We start from the raw sequence: 20,002 nt of genomic DNA on the forward strand, positions 1-20,002 counted from the left end.
GGCCATGCTGGAGCCACCAGCAGCACAAACGATTGCTCCATGATGATTTTGGAGATCACTCTTGAAAAAAGAACTAGAGGCGGGAAAATATAAGCAGGTTGATAACACCAAGGAAGTGTCAATGCATCTACTGCTTCTGCCTGAGGATTCCTGGACCTGGACAGGTACCTGGGAATTTTTTTGTTTAGATGAGATGCCATCAGATCTATTTCTGGAAGCCCCGACATCTGAACAATTTGAGAAAACACATCTGGGTGGAGAGACCATTCTCCCGGATGTAAAGTCTGACGACTGAGATTATTCACTTCCCAATTGTCTATACCTGGGATATGAACCACAGAAATTAGACAGGAGATGGATTCCACCCAAACAAGTAAGTCCCACCCTGATGATTGACATATGCCACAGTTGTGATATTGTCTGTCTGAAAACAAATGCACGGTTCTCTCTTCAACAGAGGCCAAAACTGAAGAGCCCTGAGAATTGCACGGAGTTCCAAAATATTGATTGGTAAACTCGCCTCTTGAGATTTCCAAACCCCTTGTGCTGTCATAGATCCCCAAACTGCTCCCCAACCGGAAAGACCAGCTCCTGTATTATCACAGTCCAGGTTGGATGAAAGAAGGAGGCCCCTAGAATTATACGATGGTGATCTAACCACCAAGTCAAAGAAAGTCGAACATTGGGATTTAAGGATATTAATTGTGATATCCATGTATAATCCCTGCACCATTGGTTCAGCATACAAAGCTGAAGAGGTCTCATATGAAAATGAGCAATGGGGATCACGTCCGATGCTGCAGTCATGAGACCTAAAACTTCCATGCACATAGCTACTGAAGGGAATAACTGAGACTGAAGGTTCTGACAGACTGCAACCAATTTCAAACGTCTCTTGTCTGTTAGAGACAAAGTCATGGACACTGAATCTATCTGGAAACCTAAAAAGGTTACCCTTGTCTGAGGAATCAACGAACTGTTTGGTAAATTGATCCTCCAAACATGTCTTTGAAAAAACAACACTAGTTGATTTGTGTGAGATTCTGCAGAATGTAAAGACTGAGCAAGTACCAAGATATCGTCCAAATAAGGAAACACTGCAATACCCCGCTCTCTGATTACAGAGAGTAGGGCATGAGAACCTTTGAAAAGATTCTTGGAGCTGTCGCTAGGCCATAAGGAAGAGCAACAAATTGGTAATGCTTGTCTAGAAAAGAGAATCTCAGGAACTGATAGTGATCCGGATGAATGGGAATATGATGATATTCATCCTGCAAGTCTATTGTGGGCATATAATGCCCTTGCTGAACAAAAGGCAGAATAGTCCTTATAGTTACCATTTTGAAAGTTGGTACTCTTACATATTGATTCAAAATCTTTAGATCCAGAACTGGTCTGAATACATTTTCTTTCTTTGGGACAATGAATAGATTTGAATAAAACCCCAGACCCTGTTCCTGAAACGGAACTGGCATGATTACTCCAGGTCTGATAACTCCAGGTCTGAAACACACTTTAGGAAAGCCTGAACCTTTACTGGGTTCGCTGGAATGCGTGAGAGAAAAAATCTTCTCACAGACGGTCTTACTCTGAATCCTATTCTGTACCTCTGAGAGACAATACTCTGAATCCAATGATTTTTGACCGAATTGATCAAAACATCTTTGAAAAATGTTAATCTGCCCCCTACCAGCTGAGCTGGAATGAGGGCTGCACCTTCATGCGGACTTGGGGGCTGGCTTTGATCTCTTAAATGACTTGGATTTATTCCAATTTGAGGAAGGCTTCCAATTGGAAACAGATTCCTTTGGGGAAGGATTAGATTTCTGTTCCTTATTATGTCGAAAGGAACGAAAATGGTTAGAAGCTTTAGATTTTTTTATTCTGAGGCAAAAAGACTCCCTTTCCGCAGTGACAGTTGAAATTATTGAATCCAACTGAGAACCAAATAATTTATTACTTTGGAAAGAAAGAGATAGCAATCTGGACTTAGAAGTCGTATCAGCATTCCAAGATTTAAACCACAAAGCTCTTCTAGCTAAAGACATATATCTAACATCAATTTTGATGATATCAAAAATGGCATCACAAATGAAATTATTAGCATGTTGAATCAACTTAACAATGCTAGACAAATCATGATCCGATACTTGTTGCACTAAAGTTTCCAACCAAAAAGTTGAAGCAGCTGCAACATCAGCCAAAGAATTTGCAGGCCTAAGAATCCTATATAATAGGGGGCGCCCTAAATGATAATAATATATCAGACCTAGTGAGGTATAAAATGAACGATAGATCAATTAAATTAATACTTTAAATCAGTTGTTGTACTAAATATCGCACATAAATAAAAACAATAGGTAATGCTTCAATAATTCCAAATAAATAAAAACAATAGGTAATGCTTCAATAATTCCAAATATACAAATAAAAAGTCTCTGAGGAGTGGAAATAGAGGGTGATCTTTAGGCAGCAATCTGTAGAGAACCCGGCCTGGATCCTATAGGGATGATCTACAAAACAGAAAGAGACAGATTCGCCACATGGCCCAATATTGTTTGTTCAGCACAATAATTATGGTCTAGTCGTGCCAGTATAAACTCACAATTTGGAATGCACTTCAGTTAGTGCAATAGAAGCAGTCTGGGATTAATCACAGTCACCCAGCAGACCGACCTCTAGGGTAGAATGGAATAATCTGTAGTGGAAATATAAAGAGACACAGGGGTGCCTATATGGCCTAGTACAGTTTGGTCCCAAGATATATTACTCTATTTAAGTAATATACTCACAATTGGTAAAGCATCTCCAGTGATGCAAATCAGGCAGGATGGGATCAATACAGTCACCCAACAGACTATGACAGGGTTCCCACAGGAAGCAAACAGCATAGGTCCCAATGAAGGCCAAGGTTTGGTCCAAATAATGCACAAGAGCAAGTGTTTTATAAAAAAAGTAATATTTACTATATAAAAACAAGTAAAAACAAGCGACGCGTTTCTCAGCACACAGGCTGTTTCATCAGGCTTACAACATATAACTAAAACACTTGCTATTTATAGCCAACATATGTATCAGCTTTAATTGGACACACCTGTTAGGGGGGTGGCATGAAGAAATTTCTTTTTAGATTACCCTATCAGCATTCACTGTAGTGGATGACAAATGTGAATCACATTATAGATCATAACATTGTAATAAATGATGTATACCAGCAATAGTATTTGTTTGTTTGTTTAATTCCCCAACTATGTATTCTCATATATATTTATATATCCATCCAAAGGATTAATGATCCTGTTAGGCACCACTGACAAGTAAAGTAATATGCGTGATACAGTTGTACAAATTCCCCATATTGATGGCTCTGCAGCATTAAAGATGCATTGACTTACTTGAAGTTAGTGTTAATATATACTTGCCTTACTTGAGGTTAATATTATTGTATCGTGTGGCGATGTGTCGATAGAAAGTAAACTTTCATATTAGCATTTCCTACGGCGTTCTCTACTTGTTACTGCGCATGCGTGTGATGTCATCTGTCAGTCTCTGTCTTACAGATGCGCATGCGTGTATCCCCTAAGTATCGTAGCGATATTCTGATGTTAATCAATTTATTTAAAGAGATTCTAATATAAAAAATATATCATGGTGTGCTGGGATAGTTTTTAGGATATACCACTATACTATTTAGATGGCAAACTTTCCTGTAAATAGGCTTAGGGTAATATCCCATTACGGTTGTAGATATTATCTTCCTCGTCAAAACCTAACTAAATATATTCTTAATCTGAAGTTACCTTTTCCTCAACATAAGTGTAATAGTGATAACTGTGTAATGATGAATAAAACGGTGACAATTTTGTAAACTACTAATCTATGTTAAAATTTATTGGAACTAATTATCATCAGAGGCTATAGATATTCATAAGGAATAAGAGGATGTATCAGTGTAGTCTCCTGACCTATTTCCGTGAACTAAATGTAATGTGTCTAATGTATACATTAATTGGGATAAATGTATATAATATATCTATCCATAGTGTCATATGTGTTAGTAAATGTAAACTATATTACCATCAACCCAGTCATAATAGTAACATCTCCCAATGAGGATTTCTATGTTCACGCGTGTCTATTTATATGGGATTATATATATTAAATTATCATCAAACTAAATGAACAAGTGTAATATTGTAGTGATCTGTAGGTAGCACGAGTGTGACTAATGACAGAGATCCCGTTATTAGCTAAATTTAAGCCCCATACCGTGTATATTCTGACTATTGGTGCGACAGATATTTATATATGTAGTATAATCTACATATGTACACCCTAATTATGTGTAGATATATTCTAGATAATTTATAAGTATATATGTGACTATGTTGTGACTAATATTATGAAACATAATATAATTAATATAATAATATAATATATATATATATACAATGGAGGATTGTGTTAGTGTGTTATATACCATATCCAATTGATGGTATACTATTAGTAGCACCATTAGTGTCAAAAGGCCTATCATATCCTTTGTGTGTATTTGATGAAAGTGTATGTGAAGGTGGGAGGGTATGTGTAATATATGGTAAAAATGAATAAAAATAAATAAAAACTTGCATCATTATGATAGAGATATAGATATATATCTCTATCTATTTTCGTAGTGACAGACAGTGGTAAGATAATATATCTGAGTGTCTACCTAACCTAAGAGCCCTCAGATCACTCATTAAAACAATATAATGAATGCTGAAGAGGAAAGCAGAAATTAGATAAGTATAGCCAATCAGATGTCAAAAGCGGCTAAGTCCACACATTCATTGAGACCGTCTGGTACCAGAGTATGAAGTTTATGTATCCAGTAGGTCTCCCTACGACGCAAGTTAAGAAAGGCATTGTGACTGTTTCGAGATATTTGCTCAATAGGTAGTATTGACAGTGTTTTTGTGCTTCCTTTATGTGCAAAGGCACAATGCCTTGACAGACTATGTTTGAGATATTTCCTCTTAATGTTGTAAGTGTGTTCACTCCAACGTTTCTTTATAGCACGACTAGTGCGTCCTACATATTGAGCCCCACATGAGCAGTTCACTAAATAGATCACATAGGTCGACTCACAGGATAACCTCTTGCTGATTTTAAACTCTTCTCCTGTTTGGTTAGAGGAGAATGTGTTGGTACCTCTTTTTATGACTCTGCACATATTGCATTTATTCTTCAAACATTTGTACACTCCAGTTGGGGGAACAAAATTGCCCAGAAAGGTCCTTTTTTGGCCTGATCTATGATCAGAACAAATGACCCTGTCCCTTACAACTTTGCTAGGGGCCAGTCTGTTCTTAAGAGTCGGCGCTCTTCTATATACAATCCTTGGTTTAGATGGGATTAGTTTTTTAAGGTGTGGATCATCGCAGATAATGGGCCAATGTTTTAATATGATTTTTTGGATCTCACGATAGTTACTGTTAAATCCAGTAATGAATAATGGCGTTTTATTATAATTTTCAATTGTTTGATCTTTTTTAGTCTTTTTTTGGGTCTTATCAGATGTTAGATAAGTGTTCCTGTCATCCTGTAAGGCTCTAAAATATCCTTTTTGGATCAAGTCCAGAGGATATCCCTTTTCCAAAAATCTATCCTTCAAAATAAGGGATTGTTTCTTATAACTTTCGATAGTGCTACAATTGCGTCTTATTCGCCTAAACTGTCCGTAGGGCACATTTTTCTTCCAGCTAATATAGTGGTTACTGTTGAAATTTAAGAAACTATTACAATCAATTTTTTTTAAAAAGTTTCAGATATAATTGTCCCACTCGTAGAAAAAGATAGAGATAAGTCCAAAAATTCAATAGTATTGGATTGAATATTGGAGGTGAATTCCAGATCAAATTCATTGATATTAAGTGAGGAGGTGAAGGTTGTGGCCTCCTCTACAGTGCCCCTAAACAGAATCAGAAGATCATCTATATAACGGCCATAGAACACCAGACTCGCACCCATAGCAGACCCATAGATGTGGGTCTCCTCAAATTTGCCCATATATAAATTGGCAAAACTGGGTGCGAATCTGGTGCCCATGGCCGTACCCCTAACCTGAAGGTAGTAAGATCCCTGATAAAGAAAATAATTATGGTGTAATATAAAATAAATTATTTCACTGATGAATTGCTGTTGTCTCAATGGCATATAAATATCGGTTGCCAAGTAGGATTGAATAACCGACAACCCTTTGTCGTGTGGGATATTAGAATAGAGCGAGCTCACATCGCTGGTGATCCACCACAGTTCATCATCAGTTTTTTTGATGTCCAAACTATTTAATTTGTTAAGGAGATCTGTGGAATCCCTAATAAATGAGGGTAGATTAATAACGTGTTTCTGTAAGAAAGAATCTATATAAGCTGAGAGATGGTCAGTCAAGCTGTCAATGCCTGCCACAATCGGACGACCAGGAGGAAGGGATATATTTTTGTGAATCTTAGGCAAATGGTAGTAAAATGCCACATTAGGGTTTTTAGGATAGAGATATTCCTTTTCTTTTTTGGATATAATGCCCTCATCAAATCCTTCTTTGAGTAATGAATAGAGTTGTTTCTGATAGATGGGGGTAGGGTCTTTGGCTAATAATTTATAATAGCTATCATCTTTTAGGATCCTATCGGCCTCTAGAATATAATCCGACCTGTTTTGAAGAACAATGCCCCCTCCTTTGTCCGCCTGGCGTATTACAATGTTCTTATTTGCAATGAGTGATTCGAGGGCTTGACGTTCGCCAGGACTTAAATTATGCCTATATTTAGCTTTTTTTGTTAATTTTTCAAAATCCTTTAGTACCATCGATTGAAAAATGCTAATGTGTGAATTTTTCACACGGGGAGGATTAAAATTAGATTTGGGCTTAAAGTCTGTTTGGATATATTTGTCATTTAGTTGTTGCAATAATGTGTCTGGTTCAAATGTAATGATACCATCTTTTAAATGTTTATCCATGGAGTTCAAAACAATGGGTATACAGTCAGTATTTTTCAGACGGTTCTCTTCAAAGTATTTCTGTAATGAAAGCTTCCTAGTGAAGCTGTTTGTATCCACAAACAATTGGAACATATTAGGGCCATTAGTGGGGCTAAAGGATAGACCTCTACCCAATACTCTGATTTCATCGTCAGATAATATGTGGTCTGACAAATTAAATATTCCCTTTTTGTATTTTAATAGTTTTTCCTTTTTGGCGGTTGAGGATTTTCCTCTGTTTCCTCGTTTGTGTGGATTCTTTTTTGTCGTGGTGGCCGGGGGACATGGACCAGTGTTCTACACGGTGGTCTTGGCCCATCTCTAAAAAAGGAGTCCTATTATGTTCATTAGTGTAAGATGTTGTAGGATTAATAGGAGACTGGGTATTATCAGAATTAAGTGGCTGAAATCTATTTGTCGATTCAAACGATCTATTCATAGGTCTAAAGTGATTTGAAGTATCAGGGAGCCTAGGGCCACCACGACAAAAAAGAATCCACACAAACGAGGAAACAGAGGAAAATCCTCAACCGCCAAAAAGGAAAAACTATTAAAATACAAAAAGGGAATATTTAATTTGTCAGACCACATATTATCTGACGATGAAATCAGAGTATTGGGTAGAGGTCTATCCTTTAGCCCCACTAATGGCCCTAATATGTTCCAATTGTTTGTGGATACAAACAGCTTCACTAGGAAGCTTTCATTACAGAAATACTTCGCAGAGAAACGTCTGAAAAATACTGACTGTATACCCATTGTTTTGAACTCCATGGATAAACATTTAAAAGATGGTATCATTACATTTGAACCAGACACATTATTGCAACAACTAAATGACAAATATATCCAAACAGACTTTAAGCCCAAATCTAATTTTAATCCTCCCCGTGTGAAAAATTCACACATTAGCATTTTTCAATCGATGGTACTAAAGGATTTTGAAAAATTAACAAAAAAAGCTAAATATAGGCATAATTTAAGTCCTGGCGAACGTCAAGCCCTCGAATCACTCATTGCGAATAAGAACATTGTAATACGCCAGGCGGACAAAGGAGGGGGCATTGTTCTTCATTGTTATATTCTAGAGGCCGATAGGATCCTAAAAGATGATAGCTATTATAAATTATTAGCCAAAGACCCTACCCCCATCTATCAGAAACAACTCTATTCATTACTCAAAGAAGGATTTGATGAGGGCATTATATCCAAAAAAGAAAAGGAATATCTCTATCCTAAAAACCCTAATGTGGCATTTTACTACCATTTGCCTAAGATTCACAAAAATATATCCCTTCCTCCTGGTCGTCCGATTGTGGCAGGCATTGACAGCTTGACTGACCATCTCTCAGCTTATATAGATTCTTTCTTACAGAAACACGTTATTAATCTACCCTCATTTATTAGGGATTCCACAGATCTCCTTAACAAATTAAATAGTTTGGACATCAAAAAAACTGATGATGAACTGTGGTGGATCACCAGCGATGTGAGCTCGCTCTATTCTAATATCCCACACGACAAAGGGTTGTCGGTTATTCAATCCTACTTGGCAACCGATATTTATATGCCATTGAGGCAACAGCAATTCATCAGTGAAATAATTTATTTTATATTACACCATAATTATTTTCTTTATCAGGGATCTTACTACCTTCAGGTTAGGGGTACGGCCATGGGCACCAGATTCGCACCCAGTTTTGCCAATTTATATATGGGCAAATTTGAGGAGACCCACATCTATGGGTCTGCTATGGGTGCGAGTCTGGTGTTCTATGGCCGTTATATAGATGATCTTCTGATTCTGTTTAGGGGCACTGTAGAGGAGGCCACAACCTTCACCTCCTCACTTAATATCAATGAATTTGATCTGGAATTCACCTCCAATATTCAATCCAATACTATTGAATTTTTGGACTTATCTCTATCTTTTTCTATGAGTGGGACAATTATATCTGAAACTTTTTTTAAAAAAGTTGATTGTAATAGTTTCTTAAATTTCAACAGTAACCACTATATTAGCTGGAAGAAAAATGTGCCCTACGGACAGTTTAGGCGAATAAGACGCAATTGTAGCACTATCGAAAGTTATAAGAAACAATCCCTTATTTTGAAGGATAGATTTTTGGAAAAGGGATATCCTCTGGACTTGATCCAAAAAGGATATTTTAGAGCCTTACAGGATGACAGGAACACTTATCTAACATCTGATAAGACCCAAAAAAAGACTAAAAAAGATCAAACAATTGAAAATTATAATAAAACGCCATTATTCATTACTGGATTTAACAGTAACTATCGTGAGATCCAAAAAATCATATTAAAACATTGGCCCATTATCTGCGATGATCCACACCTTAAAAAACTAATCCCATCTAAACCAAGGATTGTATATAGAAGAGCGCCGACTCATAAGAACAGACTGGCCCCTAGCAAAGTTGTAAGGGACAGGGTCATTTGTTCTGATCATAGATCAGGCCAAAAAAGGACCTTTCTGGGCAATTTTGTTCCCCCAACTGGAGTGTACAAATGTTTGAAGAATAAATGCAATATGTGCAGAGTCATAAAAAGAGGTACCAACACATTCTCCTCTAACCAAACAGGAGAAGAGTTTAAAATCAGCAAGAGGTTATCCTGTGAGTCGACCTATGTGATCTATTTAGTGAACTGCTCATGTGGGGCTCAATATGTAGGACGCACTAGTCGTGCTATAAAGAAACGTTGGAGTGAACACACTTACAACATTAAGAGGAAATATCTCAAACATAGTCTGTCAAGGCATTGTGCCTTTGCACATAAAGGAAGCACAAAAACGCTGTCAATACTACCTATTGAGCAAATATCTCGAAACAGTCACAATGCCTTTCTTAACTTGCGTCGTAGGGAGACCTACTGGATACATAAACTTCATACTCTGGTACCAGACGGTCTCAATGAATGTGTGGACTTAGCCGCTTTTGACATCTGATTGGCTATACTTATCTAATTTCTGCTTTCCTCTTCAGCATTCATTATATTGTTTTAATGAGTGATCTGAGGGCTCTTAGGTTAGGTAGACACTCAGATATATTATCTTACCACTGTCTGTCACTACGAAAATAGATAGAGATATATATCTATATCTCTATCATAATGATGCAAGTTTTTATTTATTTTTATTCATTTTTACCATATATTACACATACCCTCCCACCTTCACATACACTTTCATCAAATACACACAAAGGATATGATAGGCCTTTTGACACTAATGGTGCTACTAATAGTATACCATCAATTGGATATGGTATATAACACACTAACACAATCCTCCATTGTATATATATATATATTATATTATTATATTAATTATATTATGTTTCATAATATTAGTCACAACATAGTCACATATATACTTATAAATTATCTAGAATATATCTACACATAATTAGGGTGTACATATGTAGATTATACTACATATATAAATATCTGTCGCACCAATAGTCAGAATATACACGGTATGGGGCTTAAATTTAGCTAATAACGGGATCTCTGTCATTAGTCACACTCGTGCTACCTACAGATCACTACAATATTACACTTGTTCATTTAGTTTGATGATAATTTAATATATATAATCCCATATAAATAGACACGCGTGAACATAGAAATCCTCATTGGGAGATGTTACTATTATGACTGGGTTGATGGTAATATAGTTTACATTTACTAACACATATGACACTATGGATAGATATATTATATACATTTATCCCAATTAATGTATACATTAGACACATTACATTTAGTTCACGGAAATAGGTCAGGAGACTACACTGATACATCCTCTTATTCCTTATGAATATCTATAGCCTCTGATGATAATTAGTTCCGATAAATTTTAACATAGATTAGTAGTTTACAAAATTGTCACCGTTTTATTCATCATTACACAGTTATCACTATTACACTTATGTTGAGGAAAAGGTAACTTCAGATTAAGAATATATTTAGTTAGGTTTTGACGAGGAAGATAATATCTACAACCGTAATGGGATATTACCCTAAGCCTATTTACAGGAAAGTTTGCCATCTAAATAGTATAGTGGTATATCCTAAAAACTATCCCAGCACACCATGATATATTTTTTATATTAGAATCTCTTTAAATAAATTGATTAACATCAGAATATCGCTACGATACTTAGGGGATACACGCATGCGCATCTGTAAGACAGAGACTGACAGATGACATCACACGCATGCGCAGTAACAAGTAGAGAACGCCGTAGGAAATGCTAATATGAAAGTTTACTTTCTATCGACACATCGCCACACGATACAATAATATTAACCTCAAGTAAGGCAAGTATATATTAACACTAACTTCAAGTAAGTCAATGCATCTTTATTGCTGCAGAGCCATCAATATGGGGAATTTGTACAACTGTATCACGCATATTACTTTACTTGTCAGTGGTGCCTAACAGGATCATTGATCCTTTGGATGGATATATAAATATATATGAGAATACATAGTTGGGGAATTAAACAAACAAACAAATACTATTGCTGGTATACATCATTTATTACAATGTTATGATCTATAATGTGATTCACATTTGTCATCCACTATAGTGAATGCTGATAGGGTAGTCTCAAAAGAAATTTCTTCATGCCACCCCCCTAACAGGTGTGTCCAATTAAAGCTGATACATATGTTGGCTATAAATAGCAAGTGTTTTAGTTATATGTTGTAAGCCTGATGAAACAGCCTGTGTGCTGAGAAACGCGTCGCTTGTTTTTACTTGTTTTTATATAGTAAATATTACTTTTTTTATAAAACACTTGCTCTTGTGCATTATTTGGACCAAACCTTAGCCTTCATTGGGACCTATGCTGTTTTCTTCCTGTGGGAACCCTGTCATAGTCTGTTGGGTGACTGTATTGATCCCATCCTGCCTGATTTGCATCACTGGAGATGCTTTACCAATTGTGAGTATATTACTTAAATAGAGTAATATATCTTGGGACCAAACTGTACTAGGCCATATAGGCACCCCTGTGTCTCTTTATATTTCCACTACAGATTATTCCATTCTACCCTAGAGGTCGGTCTGCTGGGTGACTGTGATTAATCCCAGACTGCTTCTATTGCACTAACTGAAGTGCATTCCAAATTGTGAGTTTATACTGGCACGACTAGACCATAATTATTGTGTTGAACAAACAATATTGGGCCATGTGGCGCATCTGTCTCTTTCTGTTTTGTAGATCAGGCCTAAGAAGATGACCTGAATATAAATAAGCCTTCCTTAGATAAGTTTCAAGTTTCATATCTAAAGGATCTTTAAAAGAAGTACTATCTTCCCTAGGAAGTAGTACGTTTAGCAAGAGTAGAGATAGCCCCATCAACTTTGGGGATCTTTTCCCAAAACTCCAATCTAACTGCTGGCAAAGGATATAATTTTTTAAACCTTGAAGAAGGAAGAAAAGAAGTACCAGGCTGATTCCATTCTTTAGAAATCATATCAGAAATAGCATCAGGAACTGGAAAAACCTCTGGAATAACCACAGGAGGTTTATAAACAGAATTTAAACGTTTACTAGTTTTAATATCAAGAGGACTAATTTCCTCCATATCTAATGTAATCAACACTTCTTTTAATAAAGAACGAATATACTCCATTTTAAATAAATAAGAGGATTTGTCAGTGTCAGTATCTAAGGCAGGATCTTCTGAATCAGATAGATCCTCATCAGAGAAAGATAAATCAGTATGTTGCCGGTCATTTTACATTTCATCAACTCTATGAGAAGTTTTAAAAGACCTTTTACGTTTATTAGAAGGCAGAATGGCAGACAAAGCCTACTGAAGAGAATCAGAAATAAATTCTTTTAAATTTACAGGTATATCTTGTGCATTACATGTTGAGGGAACAGCAACAGGTAATGAACTGATGGATACATTTTCTGCATGTAAAAGTTTATCATGACAACTATTACAAACTACAGCTGGAGGTATAATCTCCACAAGTTTACAACAAATGCACTTAGCTTTGGTAGAACTGTTATCAGGCAGCAGGGATCCAACAGGGAATTCTGAGACAGGATCAGATTGAGACAACTTGCAAATGTAAGAGAAAAAACAACATTTAAAGCAAAATTATCCATTTCCTTATATGGCACTTTCAGGAATGGGAAAAAATGCAAACAGAATAGCCCTCTGACATAGAAAAAAGCAAGAGGCAAATAGGAATGGGGTCTTAAATAATGAAAATATTTGGCACCAAGAATGACGCACAACAAACAGAAAAAAAAATGTTGGCGCCAAAAACGCCCGGAAACGACACACTCCCGTCATAGATGATGCAACCTTGTGAAATGATGAATTTTGCGTCAATGAACATAACTTCGCTAATTTAAAAGACAGTCAATTTGAAAAAGAGACTATACCCCAGGTAAAAAATACATTTTCATAAAAAAGCATTTCCCAGATATGAAACTGACAGTCTGCAAAAAGGAAATATACTGAAACCTGAATCATGGCAAATATAAGTACAATACATATATTTAGAACTTTATATAAATACATAAAGTGCCAAACCATAGCTGAGAGTGTCTTAAGTAATGAAAACATACTTACCAACAGACACCCATCCACATATATCAGATAGCCAAACCAGTACTGAAACGGTTATCAGTAGAGGTAATGGAATATGAGAGTATATCGTCGATCTGAAAAGGGAGGTAGGAGATGAATCTCTACGACCGATAACAGAGAACCTATGAAATAGACCCCCGTGAGGAAAACCATTGCATTCAATAGGTGATACTCCCTTCACATCCCTCTGACATTCGCTGTACTCTGAGAGGAATCGGGCTTCAAAATGCTGAGAAGCGCATATCAACGTAGAAATCTAGCACAAACTTACTTCACCAACTCCATAGGAGTCAAAGTTTTTAAAACTGAATTGTGGGTGTGGTGAGGGGTGTATTTATAGGCATTTTGAGTTTTGGGAAACTTTGCCCCTCCTGGTAGGATTGTATATCCCATACGTCACTAGCTCATGGACTCTTGCCAATACATGAAAGAAATATCTTTTGTTTATAAGTAAACAGTCAAACAGTCACACACACCGTGGCTATATCCGTTGATATAATACATATATCAACATTAGTCATGCAAGGGAGGAAATCAGGAAATATCTAATGTTACAGCAACTTGCTCAGTACAAAATATATTAACCCTCCGGGAGCTGAAATTTATTTTATTAACACTGCAAGCATCGCTCTTAGAGAAAAACCTCCATCTAGATAATAATCCCCCAAGTATGGAAATATATCTGAATAGTAATTGGTAATAGCTAAGGTATCAATTAAAAAAAGGGAGAGACAACACTCTGCGGTGATCCCTTGTTGTGCGTTTCACATGACGCTTCCTCAGAGGGGGTGTACGGCGCCCTATGTGAGTATCAATATTGGATATGATGCACGCTAAGATTGACAATGTTTTTGATCTAATTGTTAGCGATAACAATAAGCACAGGGGCATTTGAACTATAGGGGGCGGAATTTGTGTAGGTCAAATATGTTTGAACAACGGCGGCAAGCACCCCCTCTGAGGAAGCGTTATGTGAAACGTGCATCAAAAGATCACTGAAGAGTGTTGTCTCTTCCTTTTTTTAATTGCCACCTTGGTTATTACGGATAACTTTTCAGATATGTTTCCATACTTGAGGGTTTATTATGTAGATGGAGGAAATATACTGCCAAGAGCAATTTTGACACAGGGATTAATTTAATCATTTGTTTTGGAGATTGCGTCACTGCCTTGCTCCAATTTTCTTTATGTGTGACAAGATTTGATACTGTGATGTCCCAGGATTATGAATGATTTGTAGATCAGGTACTGCATATTCCTTTAGAATAAACTATAATTAGCTCTCTGAATGATTTGCTGTGGTCACATATAGCACAGTGTCACATGGTTCTCATGACACAGGACAAAGGGATGTACAATGGACAGGGACTGATGTATATGGTTGGTAAGTCTGAGTGACACAAGCATGGAATAAATGTTTTATATTGGACATTAGTGGAATTTAAAAATGTTTAACACTGTTTCCAATCAGAGCACAAACGTGAGATTTACTTCATGGGGACTTTCGCTAAAACTTGACATTCTCATTGTACTGATCAGTGTTTTACTACGCAATATAACAGCATTCATTAAAAATAAATATAGTAAAATGTAAAAATTACTCAAACATCCCAAAGCCCTCTCTAATAACTGTGTACTCTAATAAATATGTTTCACACAAGGGAATAACATGAATCTCACAACCTAGCAGGATTTCTAATAGTGACAGCAAATTACTACATGAGATTCTTCAGAAAGAAAATGGATTCTTTTAAAAACACACAGAACATCAATCTAGAAGGTCAGCAAACAGTACCAAACGCCAAAGATTACTATAATGTGCAAGACAAATCTTATTAAATCAAAGTACTATAACTTAAAGGGACAGAAACACCAACATTTATTTCATGATTTGGATAGAAAATATCATTTTAAACAACTTAGATTTACTGCTGTTATCAAAAAAATTTTAATTCTCTTGTTATCCTTAGCTGAAGGAGCAGCATTGCACCACTGACAGCTACCTTAACACATTTAGTTAGCCAATCACAAGAGACAAATGTGTGCAGGCACCAATCAGCAGCAGCTCCCACTAGTGCAGGATATCTATGTATTCTTTTTCAACAAGGGATGCCAAGAGAACAATGCACATTTGAAAATAGAAGTCATTTTAAAAGGGTCTTAAAATGACATTCTCTGGGGGATATTTATCAAGCCATCAACCGCAAATACGCTGGAATTCCGCAGCGTAATTGTTGCAAGCTTGATCCAACCTAGTTATCAAAGCCGGCAAAAGTTGAAATCTGTGATGTAACATATGATCCGCCGGTCTCAATCCGATGCTGATCGATGCTTAGGTCATTACAGATGTTCTGTATACACATTCAGCTCTATCTGACACTTTTTCAAAGTTATCAAAAAGTTAACGGGTACGCTCGTGGCTATTCCGGCCCAGCGTACCTGGTTTTCAATCCGCCACCCTGGAGGCCGCAGATGCCATAGGAATCAATGGGAGTCTGAAAGCAGCGAAACCTTATGTTCGATGCTGCCAGATTTCCAATTGATTTATATGGTAGAAAACAAGTACCGTTTACACCTAACACCCTAACTTAAGCCCCAAGTCTAAACACCCCTAATCTGGCGCCCCGACATTGCCGCTACCTAAATAAAATGTATTAACCCCTATTCTGTTGCTCCCGGACCCCGCCACCACTAAATAAAGTTATTAACCCCTATCCTGCCGTTCCCGGACCCAGCCGCCACTAAATAAAGTTATTAACCCCTATCCCGCTGCTCCCAGACCCCACCGCCACTAAATAAACGCATTAACCCCTATCCTGCCGCTCCCGGACCCCGCCACCACTAAATAAATGTGTTAACCCCTAAACCTCTGTCCTCCCACATCACTACCACCAACTAAACCTATTAACCCCTAAACCGCCAGTCCCCCACATCGCCATAATCTAAATTAAGTTATTAACCCCTAACCCTAACAGCCCGCTAACTATAAATTAAAATTACAACATCCGTATCGTCAAATAAATTTAAACTTAGCTGTAGAATTTAAATAAACTATATTAAACTATTAATTAACCTACCCTAACTATTATACTACAATTAAATTAAACTAACAATTAAATAAACTAAATTACATATTAAAAAAACCTAACCCTTCTAAAATTATTTAAATCTACTATTAAACCTAATTACAAATTACTAAATGACCAAAAAAAATAAACGCTAAGTTACAAAAAATAAAAAACACTAAATTACAGAAAAAAACAAACCACATTATTAAAAATAAAAAAGAATTACACCTAATCTAATAGCCCTATCAAAATAAAAAATTGCCCCAAAATTAAAAAAAACAAGCCTACAATAAACTACCAATGGCCTTTAAAAGAGCCTTTTGTGGGGCATTGCCCCAAAAAAATCAGCTTTTTTACCTGTACCCAACCAACCCCCCAAAATAAAAACCCTATCTAAAATAACCTAATCTCCCCAGTGCCCTGAAAAGGGCATTTGTATGGGCATTGCCCTTAAAAGGGCATTTAGCTCTTTTACCTGCCCAGTCCCACCCAAAAAACCCTTAAATAAACCTAACACTAACCCCCTACGATCCACTAATAGTTCTTGAAGTCCCGCTTGAAGGATCCATCCAGCCAGCAAGAAGTCTTCATCAGGGCGGCCACTTCCATCTTCATCCAGCCGGCAAAGTTTTCTTCCAGGCGGTATCTTCTATCTTCATCCATCCGGCGCAGAGCGGGTCCATCCTGAAGACATCCGGGACGGAGCTCCTCTTCAATACGGTCACTGCTGTAAACTGGAACTTGAATGCAAATGATGTCATCCAAGATGGCGTCCCTTGCATTCCTATTGGCTGAAAGGTTCCAATCAGCCAATAGGATTAGAGTTCAATCCTATTGGCTGATTGGAACAGCCAATAGGATGAGAGCTGCTCAAAGGTTTAAGAGTTAATATGTTTATTTAGTGGCGGCGGGGTCCGGGAGCGGCAGGATAGGTGTTAATAACTTTATTTAGGTTGTGGCAGGGTCAAGAGCAGCGGGATAGGGGATAATAACTTTATTTAGGTTGCAGCGGGGTCGGGGAGCGGCGGGATAGGTGTTAATAACTTTATTTAGGCTGTGGCAGGGTCAGGAGCGGCGGGATAGGGGTTAAATATTTTAGTATAGTGGCGGCGTTTAGTGACAGGGTATAAATAAAGTTGGTTAAAAGCCGAAGAGATGCGAGATCGATGACTGTTAGTTAACAATAGTCCGATGCTCATCGGCCCCGTACTTTGTGCGCGTCTTTTGCCAGTTTTTTTTATAAATAAGGAGAGCGTATTCAGGTCTGCAGGCGCAATGTTAGGCGATGTTAGGCGAGCATATTGGTGCCGTGTAATTCAACAAAGTTGACAGCTTGATAGATATCCCCCTCTATCTGAATCCTGCAAGTTTAAGTTTGACTTCCTATCTCTTTAGCGTTACAAACATGTGGATATTAACTAGAGGTTATGGGCGAAAATGTTTAGTAACAAATATTCAAAAAACTTTGCATTTCAAATATTTCGCAAATATTCACTTTTCAGTCCATTTTAAACTAAATGAATAATGAACGTTCTTGGAACATTTATATTAATTTTTGTTAAATAAATGTAAATATTCCTTTGCTACAAGTGAAAACATTTGCCTGTACTGGTTACCTTTCTGCAGGGGGCGGCATTGCACAAGCAGTTCACTAGAACTGCTTGTGCAATGTTAAATGCTGACAGCGTATGCATTCAGCAATGTCTGGCGGACATGATATGCTACAGCGTATCATGTCCGCCATACATTGATAAATCTGCCCCTAAGACTCCAATTAGCGCGTGCTGGACTCTCTGAAGAAGGATTTAGATTAGCGCGGCTCTCCAGCACGCTACAGGTAGGTATTTTAACCCCCTAAGGTAATTTAATTTTTATTTATCTTTGCATTCGGTCAGATATTCGTTTAATGAAAACCAGAGAATATCCGTGGTTTGTTAAAAAATTTGCATTCACAACAAACCAAATGCACGTCTAACATGAACTAAATACAGGCATTATTTATTGCAATCATTTCACAATAACACGCAGCAACCTTAATCCGTGTGCGTAGGTCTCTATGAAGCAAAGCACAGTGTGCTTCAGGGAAACAAGTATCACTGACATTTTTTAAAACAATATATTTATTTTAAAATGGGGAGAGACAAAAAAAATAAAACTTTGTGGAAAAAATAATAAAATATTTGTAGTGTTGTGTTGTGTGTGCATGAAAACGTGCACACGGGTGTTAAATAAATCCCCTCTCTAGTTATCAATCACCTAGATTACGAGTTTTGTGCTAAACAGGGTGCAAAACTAATGCCAAAAAAGTTGCATTATTTCACTCCCCACATTGCTGCCATTACGAATTACTGAAAAGCCTCCTTGTGCGTGCGATATGGTGGCGTTAAGCTCCATACCGCACAAAACACCTGAAGTGCGGAATGAAAAATCTCTGTAACGCAGCCCCATTGATGTCTATGGGGAAATAAAAGTTACGTTTAAACCTAAAACCCTAACATAAACCACAAGTCTAAGCAACCCTAATCCGCCTCTCCTGAGATCGCCAACACTAATAAAAGTTATTAACCCTATTCTGCTGCCCCTGACATTGTCGACACTAATAAAAGTTATTAACCCCTATTCCACCGCCCCCGACATCGCCAACACTAATAAAAGTTATTAACCCTATTCCGCTGCCCCTGACATTGCCGACACTATAATAAAGTTATTAACCCCTATTCCACCTCTCCCCATCGCCGACACTATAATAAATTTATTAACCCTTATTCCACCGCTCCCCAACATCGCCACTACTAAATAAACCTATTAACCCCTAAACCTCTAGCCCCCCACATCGCCGCTACTAAATAAACCTATTAACCCTTAAACCTCCGGCCCCCCACATCGCCGCTACTAAATAAACCTAATAACCCCTAAACCTCCAGCCCCCCACATCGCTGCTACTGAATAAATCTATTAACCCCTAAACCTCCAGACCCCACATCCCCGCTACTAAATAAGCCTATTAACCCCTAAACCGCCAGCCCCCCACATTGCAAAACTTTAAATTAAACAATTAACCCCAAAACCTAACTCCCCCTAACTTTAAATTAAAATTACAATATAACTATCTTAAAATAAATAAAAACTTACCTGTGAAATAAAAATAAACCTAACACTAAATTATAAATTAACCTAACATTACTATTCTAATGAAAAAAAAAAATACTACTAAAAATTGCAAAAAGTAAAAAACACTAAATTACAAAAAATAAAAAACCTTAAGCTT

The sequence above is a fragment of the Bombina bombina genome, chromosome 3 (assembly GCF_027579735.1).
Source record: "Bombina bombina isolate aBomBom1 chromosome 3, aBomBom1.pri, whole genome shotgun sequence".
In the NCBI taxonomy this organism is placed as follows: Eukaryota; Metazoa; Chordata; class Amphibia; order Anura; family Bombinatoridae; genus Bombina; species Bombina bombina.